At 41.0% G+C, this 22395-nt stretch overlaps 2 long non-coding RNA genes across 2 annotated transcripts; both read left to right on the top strand.

Moving 5' to 3' along the window:
• The first annotated feature begins 1002 nt into the window (after positions 1–1002).
• LOC147758682 (uncharacterized) lies at positions 1003–10537 on the top strand. Its single transcript, XR_015324200.1, has 2 exons — positions 1003–1498; positions 4813–10537. It is a non-coding gene; the product is annotated as an uncharacterized LOC147758682 (long non-coding RNA).
• Positions 10538–15995: 5458 nt separating this feature from the next.
• On the top strand, positions 15996–19475 carry LOC147758681 (uncharacterized). Its single transcript, XR_015324204.1, has 3 exons — positions 15996–16113; positions 18252–18297; positions 18682–19475. It is a non-coding gene; the product is annotated as an uncharacterized LOC147758681 (long non-coding RNA).
• Positions 19476–22395: the final 2920 nt, after the last annotated feature.

The following is a 22395-nucleotide window of genomic DNA, read 5'->3' as shown; positions in this document are numbered from 1 at the left end:
GACCCGACGATTGGCCAGAACCACACACAACGCTGCGCGATTGGACCGGAAAGCTGTGACGTCAGTGAAGGGAGAGGCCCACACACGTGCAAAGCGGCGAGGGCGCCAGCACTCCGCGCGATCACTCACTAGCACACCCGGTCACTGCCGTGGCCGCCGTCGTCGCCGGCAGTCGTCACTCGGCGCTGTTCGGCGGCTGGCCACTGGCGACTGGTTTGATTTGCCTGTCAGAACGCTGCTATGGGCAGGGAAGAAAGCAGCACGTAACTAGAACGAAGCCAGCACGACCTCGCGGTTAGCCACGATGGTGACTAGTCGTCGTGAAAAGGGCCCCGCTGGTTAGCAGGCGAGGGATTCAGCAGAGAGAAAAGCAATACGACGGCAGGTAAAGGGTGGCCAACCCAACCCAACCCGACCCAATTCAACCAAACTCAGCCCAACTGACACCTACTAGCCGTTCCGGAGGAAAGAGGTAGACTGAGAGGGGAAGCAGCCTGCCAGAAGCGCCTCGACCGTCCTGTTCTGGAGACGGGGCTGCGTTGAAAGCAAGGCGAGGCAGCAACTGATGACGATCGCGCTGCTGCTGCTGCTGCTGCTGATGTGATGGCAAGGGAAGCGAAAAATGAGGGAGAGAAGCTCCCTGCGTTACCTTACATTGAAGCGAGTTTGGGTCCTGAAAATTACCCCCGAACCATCCCGTTCCCATTCACTGTCCGGTTGCTCGCCTCCTTCGCTCCTCGCCTTCTCCAAAAGGCGCAGATCAGAACACCTTCGGAGTTCCGAGCAAGAAAGTAGAAGGGATCCAGATAGGTCGACGGTAGTATATTGGGGCTTTCTCGTGACTCGGTATTGCCCGGAGGCAGTTTAAGGCGAGTAGGATAGACAAGAACACGATCCAGAATGACGTGAGAGTCACAACCACCGTCTATTCAGTCTGCTGGAACGGGCGCGTGAACAACAGCCGAGTCGGAAGTCCCATTGCAGTTGTGGCGTTCGCCGCGTGGGGCAGATGACGCTGATTGGCTGACTGTTTCTAACAGGAACGTCAGGACAAGAGAAAGAGAACGGTGTATCTCTAAAGCAATGGACACTGGGGTGGCCTTTTCAAAAGGAAACTAGAGCCCTCCAGCATTCTCGTAGAGTGGAGACAGGGGTATAGGCAGTCTCGTCCTCCGTCCATTGTGACCTTTTGAAGGCTGGATAAACCGCTTCTGAGTGTGTAGGTCAACTAGGCAGTTACAGGCAAGAACAACCACACAGTTAACTGACACAGTAACTATATGCTCACTGTGAACCAAGCCAAGTAGAAGCAGGCGAAAAGAGCCAGGATATTTAATGTTTGCTTTGCGATGCGACAGGCAAATGAAAAATTGATTTCCGGTCGTAAGGTCCCTCCTAAAGTGCACAGAGGATCCGTTCACAGACGTCGATCGAACGCTACACCCAGTTGACGTAAATGGTACCGACAAAACTTGCTGCAACGCTTTTTAGCATAAACGTAAGCCAGTTAATTAAGTAGCTTACCATCTTAGTGAGACGGTATATTATATGCTGTATTATTTACTCTGATATCTGTATGTATGTACGTGCGATTCAAAGTGTTTCTGAGTGGCACTCACATTCAGGCCCATATCTACGTATTTTTTTTATACCTGTATAATATAAACATGTCATATTATTTTAAAACAGTAAGTTTTGTAACGAAAAGCATGGCATCGCATCATTAAAATATCTGTCCACTCTTATTTTCAAACATCAGGCTCATTCACATTGCCTCTTTGGGCGTTACCCAACGCCGCCCTGTGTACGTATCGACCTGTCAACGACGTTCGATAAGATAAATCGTAAACAGCTAGTCAGTAAGCTTGACACTCTTCGCATAGATGACAGTCTGGTAATATGAATTAAATCATATCTGAATAGCAACTGGTTTTCAGCAAAAGCTAAACACTTTTCCAGATCCAGCTTTGTATAATTTGGAATTTTGCCACTTTGCTAGTCTTCGTTCCAAGCTGTACGGTATCCGGTAGGCAAACTCTGCCGTGCAACCCGCATTTCGAGAGTGACATTGTCTAGAGGGTCAAGTATAGCTATAATTGAATCCTGCCCTACTAGACGGTACAGTAGACCAATTCTATTTCAAATTTATTGTTACAATTTCCCGCCGTTTTGCAACAAAAAAAAAACTCGAATACGCCAGTTAGGCACCAGGGCAAATGTCCCACACGTTTATATTAGCTATTCCGGATCTCATGGAGAGTAAACCATTAACACTCTATTTCCTAGTTCTTAAGCCACTACCTCATGCTGAAAATGGTTCAACCCTTTTGGGCTAATCGGAATATGAAACGTTACTTCACAAAACTTGTCAAAACTTCCAACCGGTCTCTGTGCTATCGCGTTCAATAGCATATTCAAATATAGAATGGAAAGATGTACTTAGAAAGATGTAATAAGAACTTTACGTTTGTGTCCGTCACACTGAACTCGAAAGGCCATTGCACTCTTGAATTGTTTCCCAAGTTTTCAACCGTTGTTGAGAAAACTCAATGTCTGTACCTGTTCCGCTCTACATTGAGTTACGGGGAAATTTTTTTTCTATTGCTTATCATAAAATAGCGCAAAGCATCGTAGTTTTCTCATTATATCTACGTATAAACATCGTTGAAGTTTTTCAGATGTACATACACACACACATACTCTAGGACAGACAACGGATAATAAAGACATAACTGTCATATATATATGTACATATATGTGCGGGTTGAATATAATGCTAATAGTAAGGCAAATCAATACAGGTTTGGCAGAGTCAACTCACAATAAGACACGGTCATGGAAGTACGCTGGAACCAGCTGCTGAAGGTTCTAGCATCGATACGACGCATTCAAAAAAAGATGCTAGCCTTGTATGTCCATTATGTTAAAAGTGACGAGATATTTCCAAAAAACAAAAGAAAAGAAAGAAATGCCACCTATTTTTATTCACTAGGCCCCGGAGGGAACTAGCGGAACGAATAAGAAACTGCCACTAATATCCGAGAAATTGAAGGCCATTATGCATGGCCCTAATTAAAAAGAGGAGTCTCGCATGTACTGTTTATAATATATGTCAACACGTATAATTAAAGAAGAAAAGCTTTAGATCACATAGCAGACAGGCGTTTTATAGCGATAGCAATGTCAGATGGCTGGCAGAGTTTCTATTGATCTCGACGGATTTTTTAATGAGATGCGAAGGTAACTCATACAGAGTTGAACGGCTTTTGTATGGATCATAGTCAGCTAAAGCAAAAATGGGCAACGTGATATTTAACTTGTTCTCGGTTCTTTGAAGCCAATTGTCTCCTCACAATTAAAACGTATTATTAAAATTAATAACGTATCTCATTTGCAAGGAAATCCACCTTGGATTACACCTGAAGAACCTCTCTCGTACTAACAAACAAGCGCAGAACGTAATCAAGGCGTCTATTCTAAAATCGAGTAGACCACCTGTGAATAAACACCAACTTAAAAAAAACGTTGCACAGCGTGCGTCTACTTTTACGCTATTTAACGTATTATAGCTGAACGATGGCAACAGGTTGTGGAATCAAATAGAATGATTCTACTCAAATCATATAACCGAGCCTAGGACACCCAAAGGAATCCAGTGGGTCATTCTTCTACGTGGTTTAAGCAATCTTCCTTTTTCCACATTAGAACCGATTATCCTAGTTCAGGTCCTCGCCAAAGGAAGGACTCAAACAGGGAGCTTGCTGTTTTTTCAAAGGTTCAATCGTAGTTAGTTCCTCGTTTGGCTTTCAAGGACGTTCCGCGAAAGAGTTCCTGCTGGTGAGTATCTAGAATCTTTTATCGTTCATCCTCCATTAACGTCCTCCTGCGCCCCGCCGGAACGATGCTTACAAGATGGGTAGCATTCTGTAACAGTTGTGGAAACGCTACAAATTCAAGTGCCGCTTTTCAAACATTCGTCCAATCCCGGTAACGATTAAAAATATTTTTTTGACTGGACCAAACTGGCAAAAAACAAAAAGTTGCACAGTTTTGCTTCATGTATCTTCGTATATCGCTGCGACGCGCGAAAGGTTTAACAATGATAAATGTGTTAACTATTCCATCAGACGGGGGGCCGCCGTTACAAAACGAAACTATACGACAACGCGTCCCTAACGTTAGCAGGCAAATACGTTATCAAATAAGCTATTTATAGAACGATGATACCAGGAGTCATCTACTGATTGATCACACCAAAATTCGGCACTTCCTATCCAACAACAATGAAGTCTTGTTCCAAAAGTTCAAACTGGTTGGGCTGGCAATAGTAAACTTTTGTTTTACTATTTTTTTATTAACTTAGTTGTTTTTGCCACGTTTGGGGGTTTAAACCCAAGTAAGACCAATTCGTGAAAAAGACCGGAATCTAGAACGGAAAGTTAAGCTATTTAAGTAGTGCGGGCTAGTGTACGCTAGGATGCATCTAGGTGTTGCGTTTTTTTGCTTTCCATACCGTTCGGTGACCTCCCTTCTAAATGGTCTTTATTTAGCTATAGCTAGGTCTTACCTCATGATTTTATTACCTCTTTAGTAAATAACTACTGCGAAGTTACTTAGCTCTAATACAGAATAGTAAACGAATGATTGTAGTATTTTGCTATAATATTATAATAAATTAGACACCCAACTAGCTAGATCTTTACATTTTACGTTAGTTCTATTTGAAGACGTAACTTGTTGGAGGCGACAGATCCTTAATCGGGCGGACTGAACAAATACGATGCGCTTCTTTTGATCTTAATTACTTCACAGGAATATCGACGGAGTCCCTGTTTGGAACGTGCACGAAATTGTCCCGAGGTATAAAATCCACCTACGCAAGTGGGTTTTGTGTACACTTTAACAAAAAGTATGTGGCTTGCCTCTCCTGCGGCAAATGTTGATTGTTCGATGCATGACATCTAATGTGTTTAAGGCCTATTTGACTATTGCAATATCATGTAGAGCGTCATGCAGAGTGGCGACATTCAAATAAGGTACGATTCGCGAAATGGCACAAACGGATAACCTAATACCGCTTCGTGCGAACGCAATTCAATCAGTTACCCGATGGCCTATTTTAAGGTACGAGTAAACCTGACTTGGTCACCTTCTCGAAGCTAGGATCGACTTGCAAGGATACATAGAAAACGGTTTCGGAAGCGTATCAATTTCAAAAGGAATTTGAAATTACTCTCAATTCAGTAAACAGCAAGAAGGTAGCGAGATAAACAGAATGCGCCAATTATAAGCTATCTTTGTGGTAACTAACAATTATAAAAAACTGCTATCCTATATGACTGGTTGCTATTTTCAATTTAATTATACCTACCTTGCATGTCATATGTACGAACAAATACCTTGTATGTATTGTAACGTCATGTGATAGATAGCTAGCGCTTACGATATGTTTGTCTGCCAGAGTTAGAAAAACGCTAAGATTGCCTGAAGAAAGAAAGAATAGAGAAGCGGCCAGAATCGCATCGTAACAGCGGTACTACTTGCGTCCAAGATCGAGCAACTTACGTTGGGACGTGGGTGTCTACGTGCGTACGTATGCATGCGTCTATATAGCTTGGGATAATATAAGGCTAACATGAAGGAATGGATTCGAATAAAAACAGACTGCTGCCTCGGGCTGTTCGCTTCTTCATTGCGCTATTGCTTTTTCGATGCTAACGGCAAACGGGGGTGCGCTGTAACCCGTGCATTCGAAAAAGCCAAGTAGACCATTCTATAGACTTTACGCAGATATGAAGCAGAGAAAGCGTCTAGGACATCTGTACACAGGTCCATCGAGGACTTCCGATCCCAGACACACACCAGTTATGTCTGCGATATTTATTCGTCGGATATATGCATTATAGAAATCTGTAATATTTTGAGGTTAACCTCATTGCGTTGCAGCTATGAAAGGGCTGTTTAATAGGACTCGGCCATGTTAAGGGGTATAGGCTCATATGATGGGTGCTTTCGTCTACTGCCCTTGACTTGACCTAAGAAAAATACTGTCGCTGCGATAGATCACATTAAGTGCCGTAGTTACGTGTACTCGACCTCATGTATGACATTTACAAGTAAGCTGTGAAACGGTTTTCATATTCAAATGCATATGTGAGAAGAGTAAAGCTACGTAAGGAAGGCATTTAGGGCAAATTACGTAGACCTAAATGCAATTGTGCGGAAGTTAGTATGCTATTAGCAACATTAACATTATCCTATTGTGGTAGATTATATTACCAATGCACAATAGGTATATCCAGCAAAACTGTTATTGCTTTACGATATAAGTTAAAGGAGAGTATTCCTACGCCATATAGGAAGACCAACAAATGGCTACCGATTATCAATTATCATGAAGGATACAACAAGGTCAACACCGCGACGGGCTAGACATGTAACGCATGAGCAGTCTGTGTATATAATTGTTGACGTCCTTTTCATCGGTACTTGTGAGCAAGTATAGATCTGAAGAATCGAAGACCTCCGCTGGCGTCCCGACGCACCGCCGCTCACTGTGCATTTACGTGAACAAAATGTCTGCAGTTTCCCTACAGATCGATAATGTTGCTACGGCTGCCCATCTATCTAATGCATCCAGCCAGACGTTTACCGACCGATGGTGCAACCAAATGCTGGAAAAACGAATAATCTCGGTTCTATCACAAAAGGATTGGCTAGGTGTTCGCTCACGACGTCAAAATACAACAGAGCTTCACTTTGCGACGCTCAAGTGCAGCTGTGTGGTATACCAGCGTATTATTATCCTATATACGTCTTTCTAACGGTCCTTTGAGCATAATTTTGTTTCGGGCCTATTCCCACGTAGGCCATAGATGCAACAGATTGTTTTGAAAATTGAAGTGACTTTTGTGAAGGACCACTGCCTGGGCCATTGCTATGTTAACAATATTACCAATCTGATCTTTTCCGTCATTGCACTTTGCATTTTCGGATGGCTGTCAAAAATTTCCTCTCCGCTGGTCCAGTTTATTATTGTGTTGTTGTTGTTGTTGTTGTGGGGTTCACCACTTCAATGTTTCGATCATCATTTATTACAATCCATTACTCAAGGCCGTCTGTCTAATGTTGTTTTTACTTTTCTACAATGTGCAGATGACGCCTCATAACAACATGCAAAAGGGCTTGTGTTTCAAGAGTACTATGCCACTCGGTAATGTTCCCTGGGAGAGCTGTTCTCTCCCTCTGGTTGGGTCCAAGCGATTCAAGCCGAAGAGCTTTGGCCCATCAACCTGTCGTCGCTGCTTTTGTTCGATCATCTGTCGAAAGAACTGAGAGTTGGCGGTGTCTCGACGCAGCAAACCCTGTCTGCCGGCGTTCTTTTCTACAGCAGCCTAATTCGCCTAGTTCTAATAGCAGTAGTGGTAGTAGTAGTAGTGGAAGCCAATACTTCAACCAACATACGACCACGACTAGCCACACCTTGTCATTTTTACAAAAACAGGAAACAGCAGCGGCGGCATCAACGTCAAAAACAACAGCGAGAGAAGCACTCCAACAGCAACAGCAGCAACAACAACAACAATAACAACACTCAAGTTTCCAAAGAATAGTAGAGGTAGTAGCAAAAGTAGCAGGGGCAACGAGAACAACGACAGCGGCAATAACAATAAACAGTTTTAGGACGAAAGTTGGCCCCTAAAAGGGGTGACGGCCGATGTTTGGCAGAAGCAGTTCTTCGTTTTCGGTCAACAGCGAATACTCCACATACCTGTTCTTATCCTTCGCCCAATCCATTCCTCCGACGTCTCCACAGCTGAAGCAACTACTATCAGGCGTCCCTCACCTTCAGGTTCAGTGCAAGCAGGGTAAATAGATAAGGCGCAGACCGAACGGCTAGCGAGCTGCCGGGAGAATTCCGAATCGTAACCAGTCGGCCGCAAGCTTTCAACCTTTTTTTAAGTTGTTTTCCTGTTGTTACCTCTATGGCGGACTACTTTGCTTAGCACCTAGACACCCTGGAATCGCGATCGGCTGCGTTGCCTGTGCGCACCCATTTCTGACGTCCACCTGTCAATCGAGATGCTTACCTCGGATAAGAAAAGTGAAACCAGCAGAGAGAGAGAGAGAACCCGGAGGAGGTTCTTGGGGGTACACAGAACGAGCAGATGAAAACAGAGTGGTTAGCGGCAAAGTAAGGGCGAACGAAAAAAACTCGTTTTTGCGCAACATTTGCTCTGCTGTGTGTTTGCTATGAAATGAGTTGCCGATACCTGGCTGCTTTGCCCCACTGTGGCCACCAAGCAGAAGATGCACACATATATGTATCGGAGCGTGTGCGCCGGCCTAGTTGGAAACGGCAGACACTTTCGGAAGCAACCTCAACCCATGTCAATGCTGGCTTTAGCACTGCAATGCTTTTGCTAACAGATGTTGCCCTCGAATGGCGACCAGTCAAAGCTGGCTAGCAAGCGTAACTCGCCAGTGCACCAACATGTCTGGCTTAGCGGTCGTCCAGCGCTTGCTGGGCCGCTCGGTCAACAGCGAACTAGTCGACAACGACGGCGACGGTCATAACGACGACATACAATGATGAAGACGAAGGAAACTGGCAATGGAACGACCGCCTGAAAACTGCCGATAGGATGTAGGAAAGGCGAACGAGAAGTTTCAAATAGAACGCGGCTAGGGGGGACACGCAGAAAAAAGGGGATCGTGCCTATCTGGGTCTATCAGATATATATGGGCACGAGTGCTCCGCAGGCTAGAGTGCGATATGAACAAGGGGAGTATGTAAGCCAGTAAGTGAGTGTAACTGATCACCCGGCGTATGTATGTATGTACCGGTGTGTGGACCTCAGAGGAGATAAACGAATCGGCCGATACGATGTTGTCCGTCGAAAGCGAAAAGCTGTTGCGCAAATCATCCCTGGATAGAGTGTGCTTGCAGATCTCCTTTCGGGCAGAACAATTAAATGAAGAGAAATGGTTAGCTATAAAAAAGAATATTCGGACTGAGCATAACGTCTCCCACAAATTTCACCACCAGCAAAAGAAGCAATAGCGGGACGCGAAACGAAGCTGTAACACAGATCAAGACAAGGTGGGCATAGCGGGAGAGTTGGGCCGTGGAGCTTATACGACACTATGCGTACTAGGCTGTTTAGGGGTTGTGACATGGACTGGTGGGGCAACCGGCCGTAGAATGCATGTACCACACAGCGCACCAAGGCACATAATTCGATATAGGTACTGATACATGCATCTCTATGAAAACATAGTGAAACACGCGTACACACATACAACCTACATCAACCTATGTGTGAACAAATCACTGTGATAATATTAATACTAGTCGCCACATGCCGATTTGATGATGGTGCCAATGAAAGAGAGCGGCCAGCTTCACAAGTACACGAGTTCACGAACGCGCCTGCACGACAAGGACGTTACGCAACATGGGCTTAACTAGTTGATGTTGATGGCGGCCGCAATTGAAACGGTGGAGGCTGATGCAGATGTGCTAGTAAGACACCATGGTTGCCCTGCAGAACGCAATTTGCGCATGACGAAAATTGCCTTCTGCAAAGTCATCAGTGAGCGACGGACTGCGAATATCTGCGGCACTATCGTCGTCGTCGCTGTTGCACTTTGGCGTTACTTGGTCAGCCGGAATGGGTACTAGCAATGCTAGCACGGGTTGACTGGCCGATTTCTGTGAGAACTGGTTTTTGCATTAGAGCATATGAGCTAACTAGGTAAGTACATAAGCGTCTGAGGGAAGAATACTCATCGCAACTGGACTGCTTATCTACGTGGCTCTTTACCGTCATATAACGTAGAGGGAAGATAAAAGAATTTATTAGAGCACTACGGTTCAGTTGTTAAGCGCGTGCGCGCTTCGTCTATTTGCCGGACTAATTTCATGAGAGGAAGATTTTTCTATCATTACTTGCATTGCTTGATTCTTTGCTGTGCTTAGCTTAATACATTTTTATTTCGAATATTCTTCAGTGGATTATACGAATCTGACGAAATTATCATCATCGATGTATCAATTGCACGACCCTATAATTTTAGCGTTTTAATTCTGAGCTTACAAAGATATGAGAACCTTTGCGGTTTTGACGATTATCATCTGGTTAAAAAAGGTCAGGGACCGGTGTCTCAGGTCCCGCTAACTGCAGCTGCTATACCGCTAGCGTAGTTGAAGGTAGTTGTTATGAACGCACACTTATGACGAAAAAAACTCATTGCGGCCAAACTTGGATGATTTAAAGTTCGACGGTCTAAAACTGCGATACTCTGTATGATACACGCCACAACTGGTAACATCGTAATGAAGAAGATTGATAAGTAAAGGCTCGATATTCTGCAGGGTTACGCAGCTAAGGGGATCTGATGTCGCTGCACCCTTTTCATTGAGATTTTCTAAAAAGCAAACTTTTCTACAATTAGTGAGCTTTAGGGTAGTTCTTTTGTTGGTACAATCTTTGCAATAACATCGTAATTAAATAAAGACATGATAAAAAATAGACCACCTTATCGTTATTATTCTAATAACAATCATGCCGATTCGTGTCTGTTCGTGTTTACTGTAGCTACACAAGAATATAAAAAAAAAAAAGAGAGAGAGAGAGAGAGAGAGGGAGAGAGAGAGGGAAACTAAAGCCATTGACGTTGTTATCCAAAACCTGGTCTCTCACACTGAAAAGTCTATAATTATCATCCTATAGTTACAGGATGAAATTTAGTCACCTGTTCACTCAAGCCATATTATCGTTTACAATAACAACACTGAGAATGCTAAAATATCAGGAGACTAAATGATATAGTTTGAAAGTTTGTTGAAATGTGAATCATAAGCGATATATTTGTCTGCAACCCACTTTGCAGTAGAGCACAGACGGGGTATTGGAGTGCAAGGCGCCCTTGTGATGGTCAGTATAGTCTCATACAGTGGCTTTTAGCATCAACATCAGCAGCGGTCACTGTCTAATAGTAGAAGCATAAACTGCGGTTAAGGAAAACAGGACGGATTGGCAGCGTAAACTTCTAGCCGACGGGCGAGCTCATCAGCGACTAAGCAGGCGGCAACCGGCGAGCGTCGACACGCGCGTTGCATTTTATGCCGCACTCTTCCGCACGCTGGAACATCACAGTGGCTCTGGCACTCAGAGAGTATTTCAACATTTTCTGGAGTTCGAGTTTGTGTATTCAAGATGGACGGCTAATTTAATTTATTCGTTCTGTGTTGAAAAGTTTAACCTCCGTAGCAATACCAGCAACATACATTGCCTGAACGCCCGTTGTCCTTGGCTGCCCTGCGGCCGTTGCTGCTGCGGAGGCGTAGTCTATATACTCCATTATATGGCCCGGACGTTGTACGGACAAGATTATGGACTTAGAAGGACGGGCTGAAGAGACGAGGAGGTCATATGTAATTTTGGTGCATATCATAAAACATACAAACAGTGGCGGGTATCATGGATTGGCAGGGATAGGGAGGGCCTTTTTTCTTGAAAAAACACACGCTAGACACTGCCCGAGCCGTCCTTTCTATTCTCTTATGGCAGACACGCTTGTATAATAATAATAAATGAACGCAGGCAAAGGGCAACTATGCTAATTATTTTAATTCAAACTAGACCAAGTTATACAAAGGTGCAAGGACATAGGAACGCCTCTAGCGTTTTATAAAATTTCAAATTGGGCTTTACTATGGCCGCTAAATATTAGAGCAAATCATTTGCCGCGTACAAACCATCAGTTTGCGCACATTTTGTCCTCTGGGTTGCTGTAGGATAAAGGCACGTGACTGTTTTTTTTTTATCTCGACTTAAGGAAATTATCGATGCAATGAAGTGGTTCTCGATGCTCGAATAACTGGTTTTTCTAGAGTTATATTCACGAGTAGACTGGGTTTTAAGGATGTTAGCATGCTTTGCTTTACTGCTATATAGCAGCTCAAAATAAACATGGCTTTTGCGAGACACATCCCCATAGAAAATCTTGTTTGTGTGTCCAAAAAAAGAAAAAAAAACTTGAATTAGTAGGCGTACATTAATTTCAACGTAAGAAACTGTGAAAACTTTTTTGCTTCAAATTTAGAGATTTTATGCATTCTCGTTTATTTAGATACAGAACGTTTGTGTGAAAATTTAGAACGGCTGCAGTCGATACGTCGATCAAATTTTCCAGAAGATTATATCCTTACCCTCTACCGCAAACCTTACTGCTTCCGAAACGAAAACCCATCCTGTAAACACCAACGATCTCTGAAATGCTTTTAAAGGTATTTATAACTTTTATTCGCAAAAACATCATAAAAAAAAACAAAAGAAAAAAAGGCCCGCCCCATTGAACTTAATGCAAATTGGAAAAAAATGTCCTTTTCCAGCAGTGACCCGAACAACGGCTGACATAATAATAAATGCAAAAATGGGTCCATTTTTCTCCAGATAATAAGCACCAAAACAGGTTGTGTTATCTATTGTAACCGAATGGTTCAGGTGTGATACGTTGTTTATTTTTCAGCCGGCCTAATACTTACATGGGAATTTGATTGAGGACAATTTCGCTTTGAGACAGAGAAATAATGTCAAAAAGATACCGTTTAATGAGGAGAAAGCTACCAAAACCGGGCAATAACATGACAGTGCAAGAGCCTAATTCGAGAAAAGCAATGCGTTACGTGAAACAGGTTATGCTACAAAACGAAAATTGCAGTGGAATAACAAAGATGGTCGCAACGGAAGGGCCGAGTTGCAAATGCGACAAGTTCCCCTTCAGAACCCCAGTTCAAGTTGAACAGATCTGAACACGCTTTAGGTTTTATTGCAACCAACGGAATAGAACTGGGTAGCGTCGGGTGTGTATGCTCAGTGCCTACTATATGCAATACTGTGCGCTATTGGATGAAGATATTAACGAGGCTGGTACAAAAGAATATGTGCTACTTATCATTGTTATATAGATCAAATAGTGACAGCCATTCTCCTATAATACCTATACCTAACGAGCTAATTTAACTATTGCTACGGGTGACACCATATTCGTAGGGTCGTGTGGCGACGTGTGACAAGTTCAAGCGACGAACTCTAAATCAAGAAAAAGGCCGATATTCCTGACCTCTCCGGCACTTTCCGAAATGAAACATCCGTATTGACTGCTGATTACAGTTGTTAATAACGATGTCTTTTCTTTGCACATTTATATAGACTACGAAGCCGCATTTCCCAATATAGTCCCACTAAGGTTTCGTGTTATGTTATTTTTAATTGAAAGAAGTTTTTTTTTCTCTATTAGTGAACGTCACCTAAGGAACAGCTTTGTTTCGGATGTTCGTAGCACATATCGAAACTATCTCAGCTGATTATGCACGGACTAAACGAATTCTATATCACAGGTAATACAGAGAATTTCAACTGTTCCAACTGTTTAATTGCGCTTAGGCACACCTGCTTATATTCATTCAGATAGGACGTTTTGGATGACAAAACGTCATCGAAGCTTACTGTAGTACATGAGCAGGAAATGGCCGATTAAATGTCGGACGACAAGAATTAAAGTTGAACACCTCAATTCAAGTCTGCTTGCAAACGGTGTCTTCTATGGGTGTCTATAATCGCGCCCATAAACTCCAAATTTACGGCAAGAGAATGCTAGTAATTATAGGTTTAATACCTCTTAAAAATGACTCATATTAACTTGTTAACAGTGCAAGTAAGCTGAGCTCTGCATGAGTATCTAATTTACAAGTTCTAGCAACTTAGCGACTTGTTTTTTATCGTCATACCAACTTTGTAAGAGCATCAATGATTAACATAATCCCTAATAACCAACCTAGCAAATTTAGCGTCTTTCTCTTGAGAAATTAGCCCTTCTATTGTCAGCAAGTAAATTTTAAGCGTATTCTAGGCTATTCATTGACAGTCTCAAACGTTTCACCGAATCGCACTGGTTGCGCGGTGCGCATGACGTGTAATTTCGTCTGCTACCTTTTGTTTTGGTTGAAATAACTTCACGAGATTACGGCAGACTGTCAGAAGGTCGTGGAAAACATGCAAAGGTGTTGTTCAAAATTTAGGTATTAAGCTGATAGTGCATATTTAGTGATTTCAAAGCTCGAAAATAAATCCGGCATAATTGTTTGTTAATAAATTTGGAGAAACATGTGAATGCAGCATGTACACCCATCATTTTATCGAATACTAAATAAGTAAGTAGAATGAATAATATGTGAGCACACGCTCTGCAATGAAGGTAATCCATTCAGGTTCAAGCGAGGAACGTTTTTACGGCTGAGATGAAATAAATGGACAAAAAAATTGTATAGAAAACTAGGCTTTTTATACAGAGCAAACGATGTCACAGGGAATTTTCTTCATGCCTTTGCGCCTTTACAGATGAAAATCTGCTTTCCGTTATAACTGAAATTGTAGATATCTAATTTGGCCAGATACACAGTCCAAATTATTGATTCATTTAAATGTAGTGATGGGAACAGTATTTCATTTTTGAGCTAGCTTGAGTTATTAACGAATAACATTAGATGGTCTTTTACCATATAAAGACAATAGGTACCCAGTGGATTGTTAAATAATCAAATCTTACTTTTAACTTAAACCAAAAGTTGAAATTTACAAGTCTATTTCGCATACATTAGATCGATGAGTGAGCAATGTCAGATTTTAGTTACTGCCTTCTTTTTTAATTTATCTCAGTCTGCTCATACTTCAAAAGTGCTTTAAAGAACACGTGGAGCTAACGATAATGAATACCTTTCCTTCGATAGGAAATCTAGGTGTCAGTGGATCTACCGTTACGTGCGAAGATCACTCTCTAAGATTTACATTACTTGCCCTAAATTTTTGCGATATATTGGGTGATGTAAATTTTTCCTAGGTTTCATTCACAGGAAAAAAATCAAACGAGGCACGATACTGTAGTGACTCACTGCGTACTAACACACGGATCGGCGCATAACTTGCTAATGTAGTACCGACCCAAAATCAGTTTTCACCTGTTTAATCTGCTATTTTTAGTAGAGAGTCGAGGTAGAACAAATAATATTTCACCGTCGATGGATTTGAACTTTTGCCACTCCTAGGCTACTAGGGCCTAATGCTAACTAGGCCTTATTGCGAGTTTTCAAGCGATAACGACCGTAGTGCACGAACCTATTCATCAATTCAGATCTTAAATGATTTTCCTATCTAAGTATGAAGGGCCTAAACATAATAAGCCCGAACTGATCTTGTTTTTGAACCACTTCAACTATATAGACAGTACCATAATAGTGCCACAAACTTAGGTGCATAGCTAAGTTCTGTTCTTTTGTTCAGATTTCGCTGCGCAGGATATTATCCTCGACGCGGAAAAGACAATACGTACTAATTACTATATCTTCCATAAGGTAATTGACGAATAGGCTGAGAATGATCTCAAAAGAGGTCATTTTGTTGGATGGGCAATATAGTCGACCCGAAAACTAAAGGTTTTTCGGGAAAGAAGAAGTAGACCTTCTTGGAGACCACAGATCTCATGCAACCAAACACATGAAATCTGTTAATTTTTTTTTTTTGGAAAAAATTTTAGCTTAGCTCGAACCGTGTGAACTGCGTATTTATGCTCAAAGTATTTAAATTATATTCAGTAACCTCATATCATGTTGTCGTATCCGTACACGTTTTTTGAAGATGACCTCAGATTTCGTAGGGTTTCATTAGCGAACACTTGACACACTTCGAAGTACGCCTGTATCAAAAAAAATCTTAAGCACCAGAGCGGTACTCTGGGGCCACTAAAACTGATTGATTTCATAATTACAGATATTTCTGACCCACTGAATTCAAGATGGAATAAACGAACAACACGTCGAACAGCTTCACAATTGATGCAATATGCGTGGGTAATGGCTCCGATGTTTTAGCTTGCGAAATCTGCTTTTGGCTAGATGGGAACATGAGCCACACAACAGCTAGTGAATAGTTCGGAGATAGATCCTCTGATAATTTGTTTTCGTTCGTGACGACGCAACGTCTCAAGGTCTTTTCAGTACTACTATCCGATGGCTATAAAAACACACAGTGGAACATCTCAAAGCAACGAGTAAATACATAGAGATTTGTTAATAGTTTCTACAGTGATGAATCAAACCAATGCTTTACGCACAATTTTTGTTTTACATCTAGATATCATAGGTTTGTATTCATATGTGGAGACCGTTCTTGCATAGCTTCAAATTGGATGGTCGTTATACATGCTTATGAATAAGAACAATATCTATATAAAATTCAATAAAACGGAACGATTTGTGAAACATGAGACAGAAAGGTTCCTACGAAGCGACCTAGCTAGAAATAAAACGGCATCACTTACCGTTCGGAAGTAATTTGTGTAAAGTTACTATAATTTAGACTCACATTCACAGAGTACATTGAAGGCTTCAGGCCGACACCATGTTAATTATCGAATATTCAAATGAGCTATTCTGACAATTAGGTTATTTGCAATCAGAACCTTCCCCATCGTTTGGTATCATACGTAAGTGGTATCATCTCGTCTGAGCTTAATCAGCCTCGAGGCAGCAGGCGCCATCTACCTCAACGTCGTATAAGTAGCTCTGGGCAAGTCTTCGGATTGCTTGAATTTCCGTACGAAACTAATTGACACTTGGCGAACAACCGAGGTCGATAGGTGATTCGAATTTAAAGTCGAAACTCAGAGTACACATATTGAGCTTCGAAATGAAAGAAAAATAATAAGCACTGTGTACGTACGGGAGTGCATTCAGTAACGATATTAAATAGAACTAAAAAAAAGTTCACCATTTGCCGATTTATCTGACACGACTACGTGTCCATAACCTTCTATAGAGTCACACTAGCTGCCATGTTCCTATCCATCAAACAGGGTGATGTGAATGTAAACACTGTGATTACGAACTACGACAGCTATCAGTGCCTCATATTCTACATTACTTACTCCTTTTTACCATTCTGGCAATGTACGCATTGACAAAAATGGCTTGGTCCTACATACTGCGTATTAACGCGAATAAATATAGTATAATCGTCCGACACCGATGAGAGTGAATCAGCCTAGCGCGAACGGAGGTTAGGCTTATCTTCGATAACGAATTGAATAAAGGAAGGAAGGAAGGAAGGAAGGTTTTCTTTTCAAGGCCTAGGTTTACAAGTTGAGGAATAATCTATGATTGCGCGCGTATTGAAATAAAACCTTATCGTCACCAACGATGCTTAGTCTGAAGCTTGTATCTTTTATTACGATTATTGTACAACTCGTTCTGCCGTTACTGTCCCACTGGTAGTATTTAGAAATGCGATACAACGATTAAATACTGACGTTCGTTTTCGGAGAGAGTACATACAAACAAAGTGGCATATCGGCGTTATAAGGTTTATTTCGAAGGAATGGCTGGCGAATTTTTCTTTGCGAACCAATTCACCATAGACGTCCGTTGGCTTCTGGAAACGAATAAAAGAGAAAAACGGATAGATAAGAGATATGTCAATACGGTCACCTATTCCCGATATATGAGTTTAAAAGTGTTATAATTTCTCGAATATATCAAAATTCAAGACAATATTACGGACGTCAATGCTTGCAGTTATGTCTTAAGTGTTGTGGCAATCAGGCGAGCACCTTCTCTACAGGCTCAAAGCGAAACATACGTAAATCGGGCGGTGTAAGCAAAATTTCACGTAGAATACGTTAGCCCTGTATTTTTCTCTCCTCGAAAAGCCCATGATACACCGCTGTGCCAGTGCCTGTATCCACGACTTGATTGTGGACTGAACGTCGAAGTAGAATTGATAAAATGACAATGAATGGCTATATAGTTATGTCTCTATGCGAATTACTGTTTAAAAAGAATGGCAGGTTGGTACTATTGCTTAGCAACATTCTTTAGGTACATATTGTTAATATGGGTCATTTGGTTTAGTTTGGTGCAGCTTCATAACATATAAGCTCAAATAAAGTTCTGTTAGTTAAAGCTAAAACAGAAAACTGCGTAACGTTTTTCTATTGAACATATGGTTTTAGAGATTTACATAAGGGGGCATTTCAAAAATGGAACGAACATACAATTTTAGTTTGCTATAATTAAACGTTAGGTTTCTCATAGGGAAATTCTCATATATTTTCACTTATGGAACGATTCAAGTTAAGAAAGTTTTCTAATAAGTCAAGAGTTCTATCTAAGCCAAAACTATGCATCATAGGTGGTCACTCGCGGGTCATCAGCGGGAGGTTCATCCAAAAAGTTAAGTAAGTGCTATTGCTATTTTCAAGTTCCCTAGAATATCACTTTTCAGCGTGATTTCACTATATTCTGACACCAAGCTTAACAATTATTTAAATTATATATGTAAGTCAATGTCTTGGATTGTCGGAAAAGTATAGACCATATGGCTCTAAAGTCACATATTTTAAGTACAATGGGTCGCATTAAGTCAGCGTTGGTGTTATTTGAAGGTTGAGGTCTAGCAGTAATATATATCACAAAATTGTTGCGTCTTTATTCAGATTTAAGATAGAGTGTCCTGAAGACGAGTAAAATTTTTGCAAAAATTTGCTATACTTTACAACGAAATTACACTAAAGGCCAAATGTTGCACAGGGCCCTAAATTTTTTTCTTGTGCTGTTTATAGTAAAGATGCGTTATCGGAAGAAACGGCTTAAAATAGATTTGTCGGTTTTGGTCTGGAAATACCGTTGCGAAGGATGCCCCTGGTAGTAGCCGACCGGTTATGAAAAAAGTTGGTAAAATGATTGCGAAAGCTGAGCACGATCGACACGTCAATAGCCACGACATCGCCAAGAAATTAAACATCCACCATCAACCAGTTTTAAACCATTTGAAAACAGCTGGCTACACAAGAAAAACTCGATTTTTTGGGTGCCACGCGAACCAACGTAAAAAAAAAACGCCTCAATTGTACTTCTATCTGCAAAACCCCACAGAAATCTAACCGAACCATTTTTAAAATCATTAATTATAAGTGATGAAAAGCGCATCATATACGGACAAAAAATGCAAATAAAAAAAGGTGATTTATAGCTCTGCTGTCGATAACCAACCATTACACCACGCCATTAAAAAAAATTAATCGCAAGTGGTAAATAGAAGAGACGTCGTCTTCCACCATGACAATGCTAAACAATATACATGTTTAACTACCTGGTCAAAACTGAGAGAACTTGGATACAAATTTTTTTACGCATCCGTTGCAAAGTCTGAATCTTGGACTACTAGACTGTCATTGGTTTTGGTTTCTGCGGAATACCCTTGATAATATTCATTTATTTTCAACGGTAATATCAGAATTCTACAATGACGGGGTTATAATGCTACCAGAACAATTGCAGAAGGTAACTGATCAAAATGGCGTTTATTGCGTTTATTAGTAATATTGTGTTAAAATACCAAAAATGTTTACTTAAATGTTGGCTTGAAAACAATAAATATGTCTTCGAGAACCCAATATAAATTTTTTTTGCGGATTCATATATTACATAATTCTAGACCTTCTACTACTAGTATGTCTGCATGTGCAGATAATACCGTAATCCTTCACGTTAAGCCACTATTAATTTTCACGTTATTGTCACATGGAATTTTCTTATAGGCTTCATTGTCGAAGACGTCTTTTCCTTCCGATTATGGCTGCGTCGGAAAGGATGTAGTCGTAAGGACTAGCGTATCTTGTACAGTGGTGATGTCACATTTGTATCCACGGAAGCACTGTGACACTGCCACGACAAATTACTGTTAGAAAGAATTTCTGCTCCTTTGGCTATAGAACACCTGTTTACTTTGAGAATTCTCATTTTGCTATTAACCTCGAAGCGGCTCAAGCGGCGGTCGTGCACTTCACATTGTATATGTATGTTTGTATGTTCCGGCCCAGTTTGGGACACGTGAGTTTCAAAAAACGGCTTTATTTCATTACTGCTTCGGTCATCACCGGAACCTGACCAAGTACCCCACGATCTTAATCTCATCCTCGTTACGCAGTATTACGTTAGCACTGTCGGAGCAATTTGTTGTGCATAGAACTGTGATGCGCCCGAGTTTCACACAACAGAGAGAACTTCGAATCGAAGTTTGAAATAGTCTCCCTCTATCTCTGGTAGTGCATAAAAACAGGCCCACATTTTACTGTAACAAGAAAAAAGAAGCTTGGTGGTGTCACGACAATATGCCACTATCAACCGATTATGGCCAACAACCTTACCCAGTAAAATATTCCTTACTCCAGCAAAATATGGTAAACCTCACTTGGTTCTGTTCGATCGCATCGACGGTGACAATTACTTAAAATTGGAGTTTTACGTTTGGTAGTAGACAGCCGGCCGATTCCAGCTCGAAACGAAGTCTATCTACGTTCGTTCCGCATCTAAGGCACCTCACCTATCACAAAAATTAATAGACTATCTGAAGTACTAACAAAAAAAAAACCGACTTGGTTCTTATAAGTGGCTAGTGTCCTCGACAAAAACACGTTCAATCTCCCAACCTGAGCCTTACATTTGACCTACAAGAAATATATTTTCCCTGTAATATTCAACTAGTCCATACACGTTTTATTTATACTGTTTATACAATATTTTAGTCCACAGCCATTTCCGATGCCGTGCGTCCATTCCCACACTTGATGTTTCAACATCGGGTGTTTCCGCCTTTGCTTATCGGCCGGCAAGGACCGAAAGAAACCGCCACTGCCATATCGATTTTCGCTCTTTAGTTGCTTCCGTAAGCCTTCATCAATTTGATCCCCCACTCAGCTTCCACTTGGCTTTTGCCATCGCCATCCACTGTTATTATCTATAAGTTTTCTTTTCCTTACAGCGAAAGGAATGATAACTCTACCGCAATAATTTGCACAGTCATTTCTAAGATTGCGAACCACCTGCAAATTTTGTAAATACTCCGTGAGCGACTTATTTGTTGTCCATGATTATTTTCAGGCCTTTATTGGTGCTTAGCAGGACTGGCTGATGTGAGCAGCATTAAAACAAACAGCAATACCTACTGTTGGCTGACGAAATGTAGAGCCAGCTGTGGGTTGCCTACAAGTACACTTAAACCTGCAATGGTCACTCTCCTGGCATATGAAGCATTAAATTTTACTGCAAACCTGCTGCATCTATGGTTGTTTAAACCTCTTTAACTTCTTTAAACGGGAAACCTTACGACTCAAAAGAAAATCATATTTGAGAAAAATTACATACTTCTTTGAAAACCCATCTCTGGAGGAATCAAAAAAGTTTGAACTGTACTGAAGCATAAGGTTCCATAGACTATAACGTGTAGCTACCAAACGAAACTAATCGATTACAACTAACTACTCGAATGGTGAGGATGGAACGCCCTCCAAAGAAACGAAGAGGATTTCGCCAATTAATTTGGAATGAGATTTGCCGAAACCGATAAAAATCGCCTCATGTTTTGTTTTAGACGTTCCTGTTTGGTTCGTTAATTATTTAAATAACTTACCTAGAAATGTCATTCCAATCCATCTGAAATGACTTATGTTTAACAATTTCTCCTATGCAATGAAGTTCCATTAAAATTGAAATGCTATCATATGAGTCATCAGATTTCAGATTTTTATGAACATTTTTTTTATTTCACCATTATTTTACAGGCCGAGAACTATACAGAAACGAATTTTATGTACACGGAGTGTAACTAAAATTACAAAGAACACCATTTTCACCCCCCGACGCGTAAGATACTATAAATTAATTTTATATTTTCTAAATGTTTAATTATGTGTTTATAAATAAAGTATTACTGTTGTTGTTCTTATGGCTGTCGTAGCCTTGAGAAGAACACCGCATTTTTTATAGGTCCCGACGTCCTTTCTTTTTTGCGTTCTGCTTGATTATGACTTTTGACAATGATCACGATGTAACATTCGCAAGTTTTAATAAGTTCTCATTTTGCAACTTTTCAAAGTTTCGTTTTTCTATGGAATTCATTCGTAAAATTTCCGCTTTACTTTCATCTACTGCATCCCATGATTTTATCATTTCGTCATCTTCTAATATATGCCAACGATGGCGGAACGGATGAACTTGGAATATGGCGTACATAAAACGTATGAACATAATGATATTCTTGCGGTTCCGGGCACGTCTTCTAGCAAACTAATTTGCCAATAATGAGTAATTTAATAATAGTAATAGCCAACCAAAATGTTATAAGTCCACCGAGAGAGATATACGACAAACGTTTTCTCTTCGCTTTACTTTGCCACTTGATGGATATAATTATTATAACGTGATCCGTAGTAATGATGATAATATTAAAATAATTAATCAGTGGTGAATAATTACTATCCCACCTCTCCCTCAGT

This window comes from Varroa destructor, unplaced genomic scaffold, assembly GCF_002443255.2.
Source record: "Varroa destructor unplaced genomic scaffold, Vdes_3.0 BEIS01000001.1, whole genome shotgun sequence".
NCBI lineage: Eukaryota > Metazoa > Arthropoda > Arachnida > Mesostigmata > Varroidae > Varroa > Varroa destructor.
This window is presented reverse-complemented; position numbering and strand designations above follow the sequence as displayed.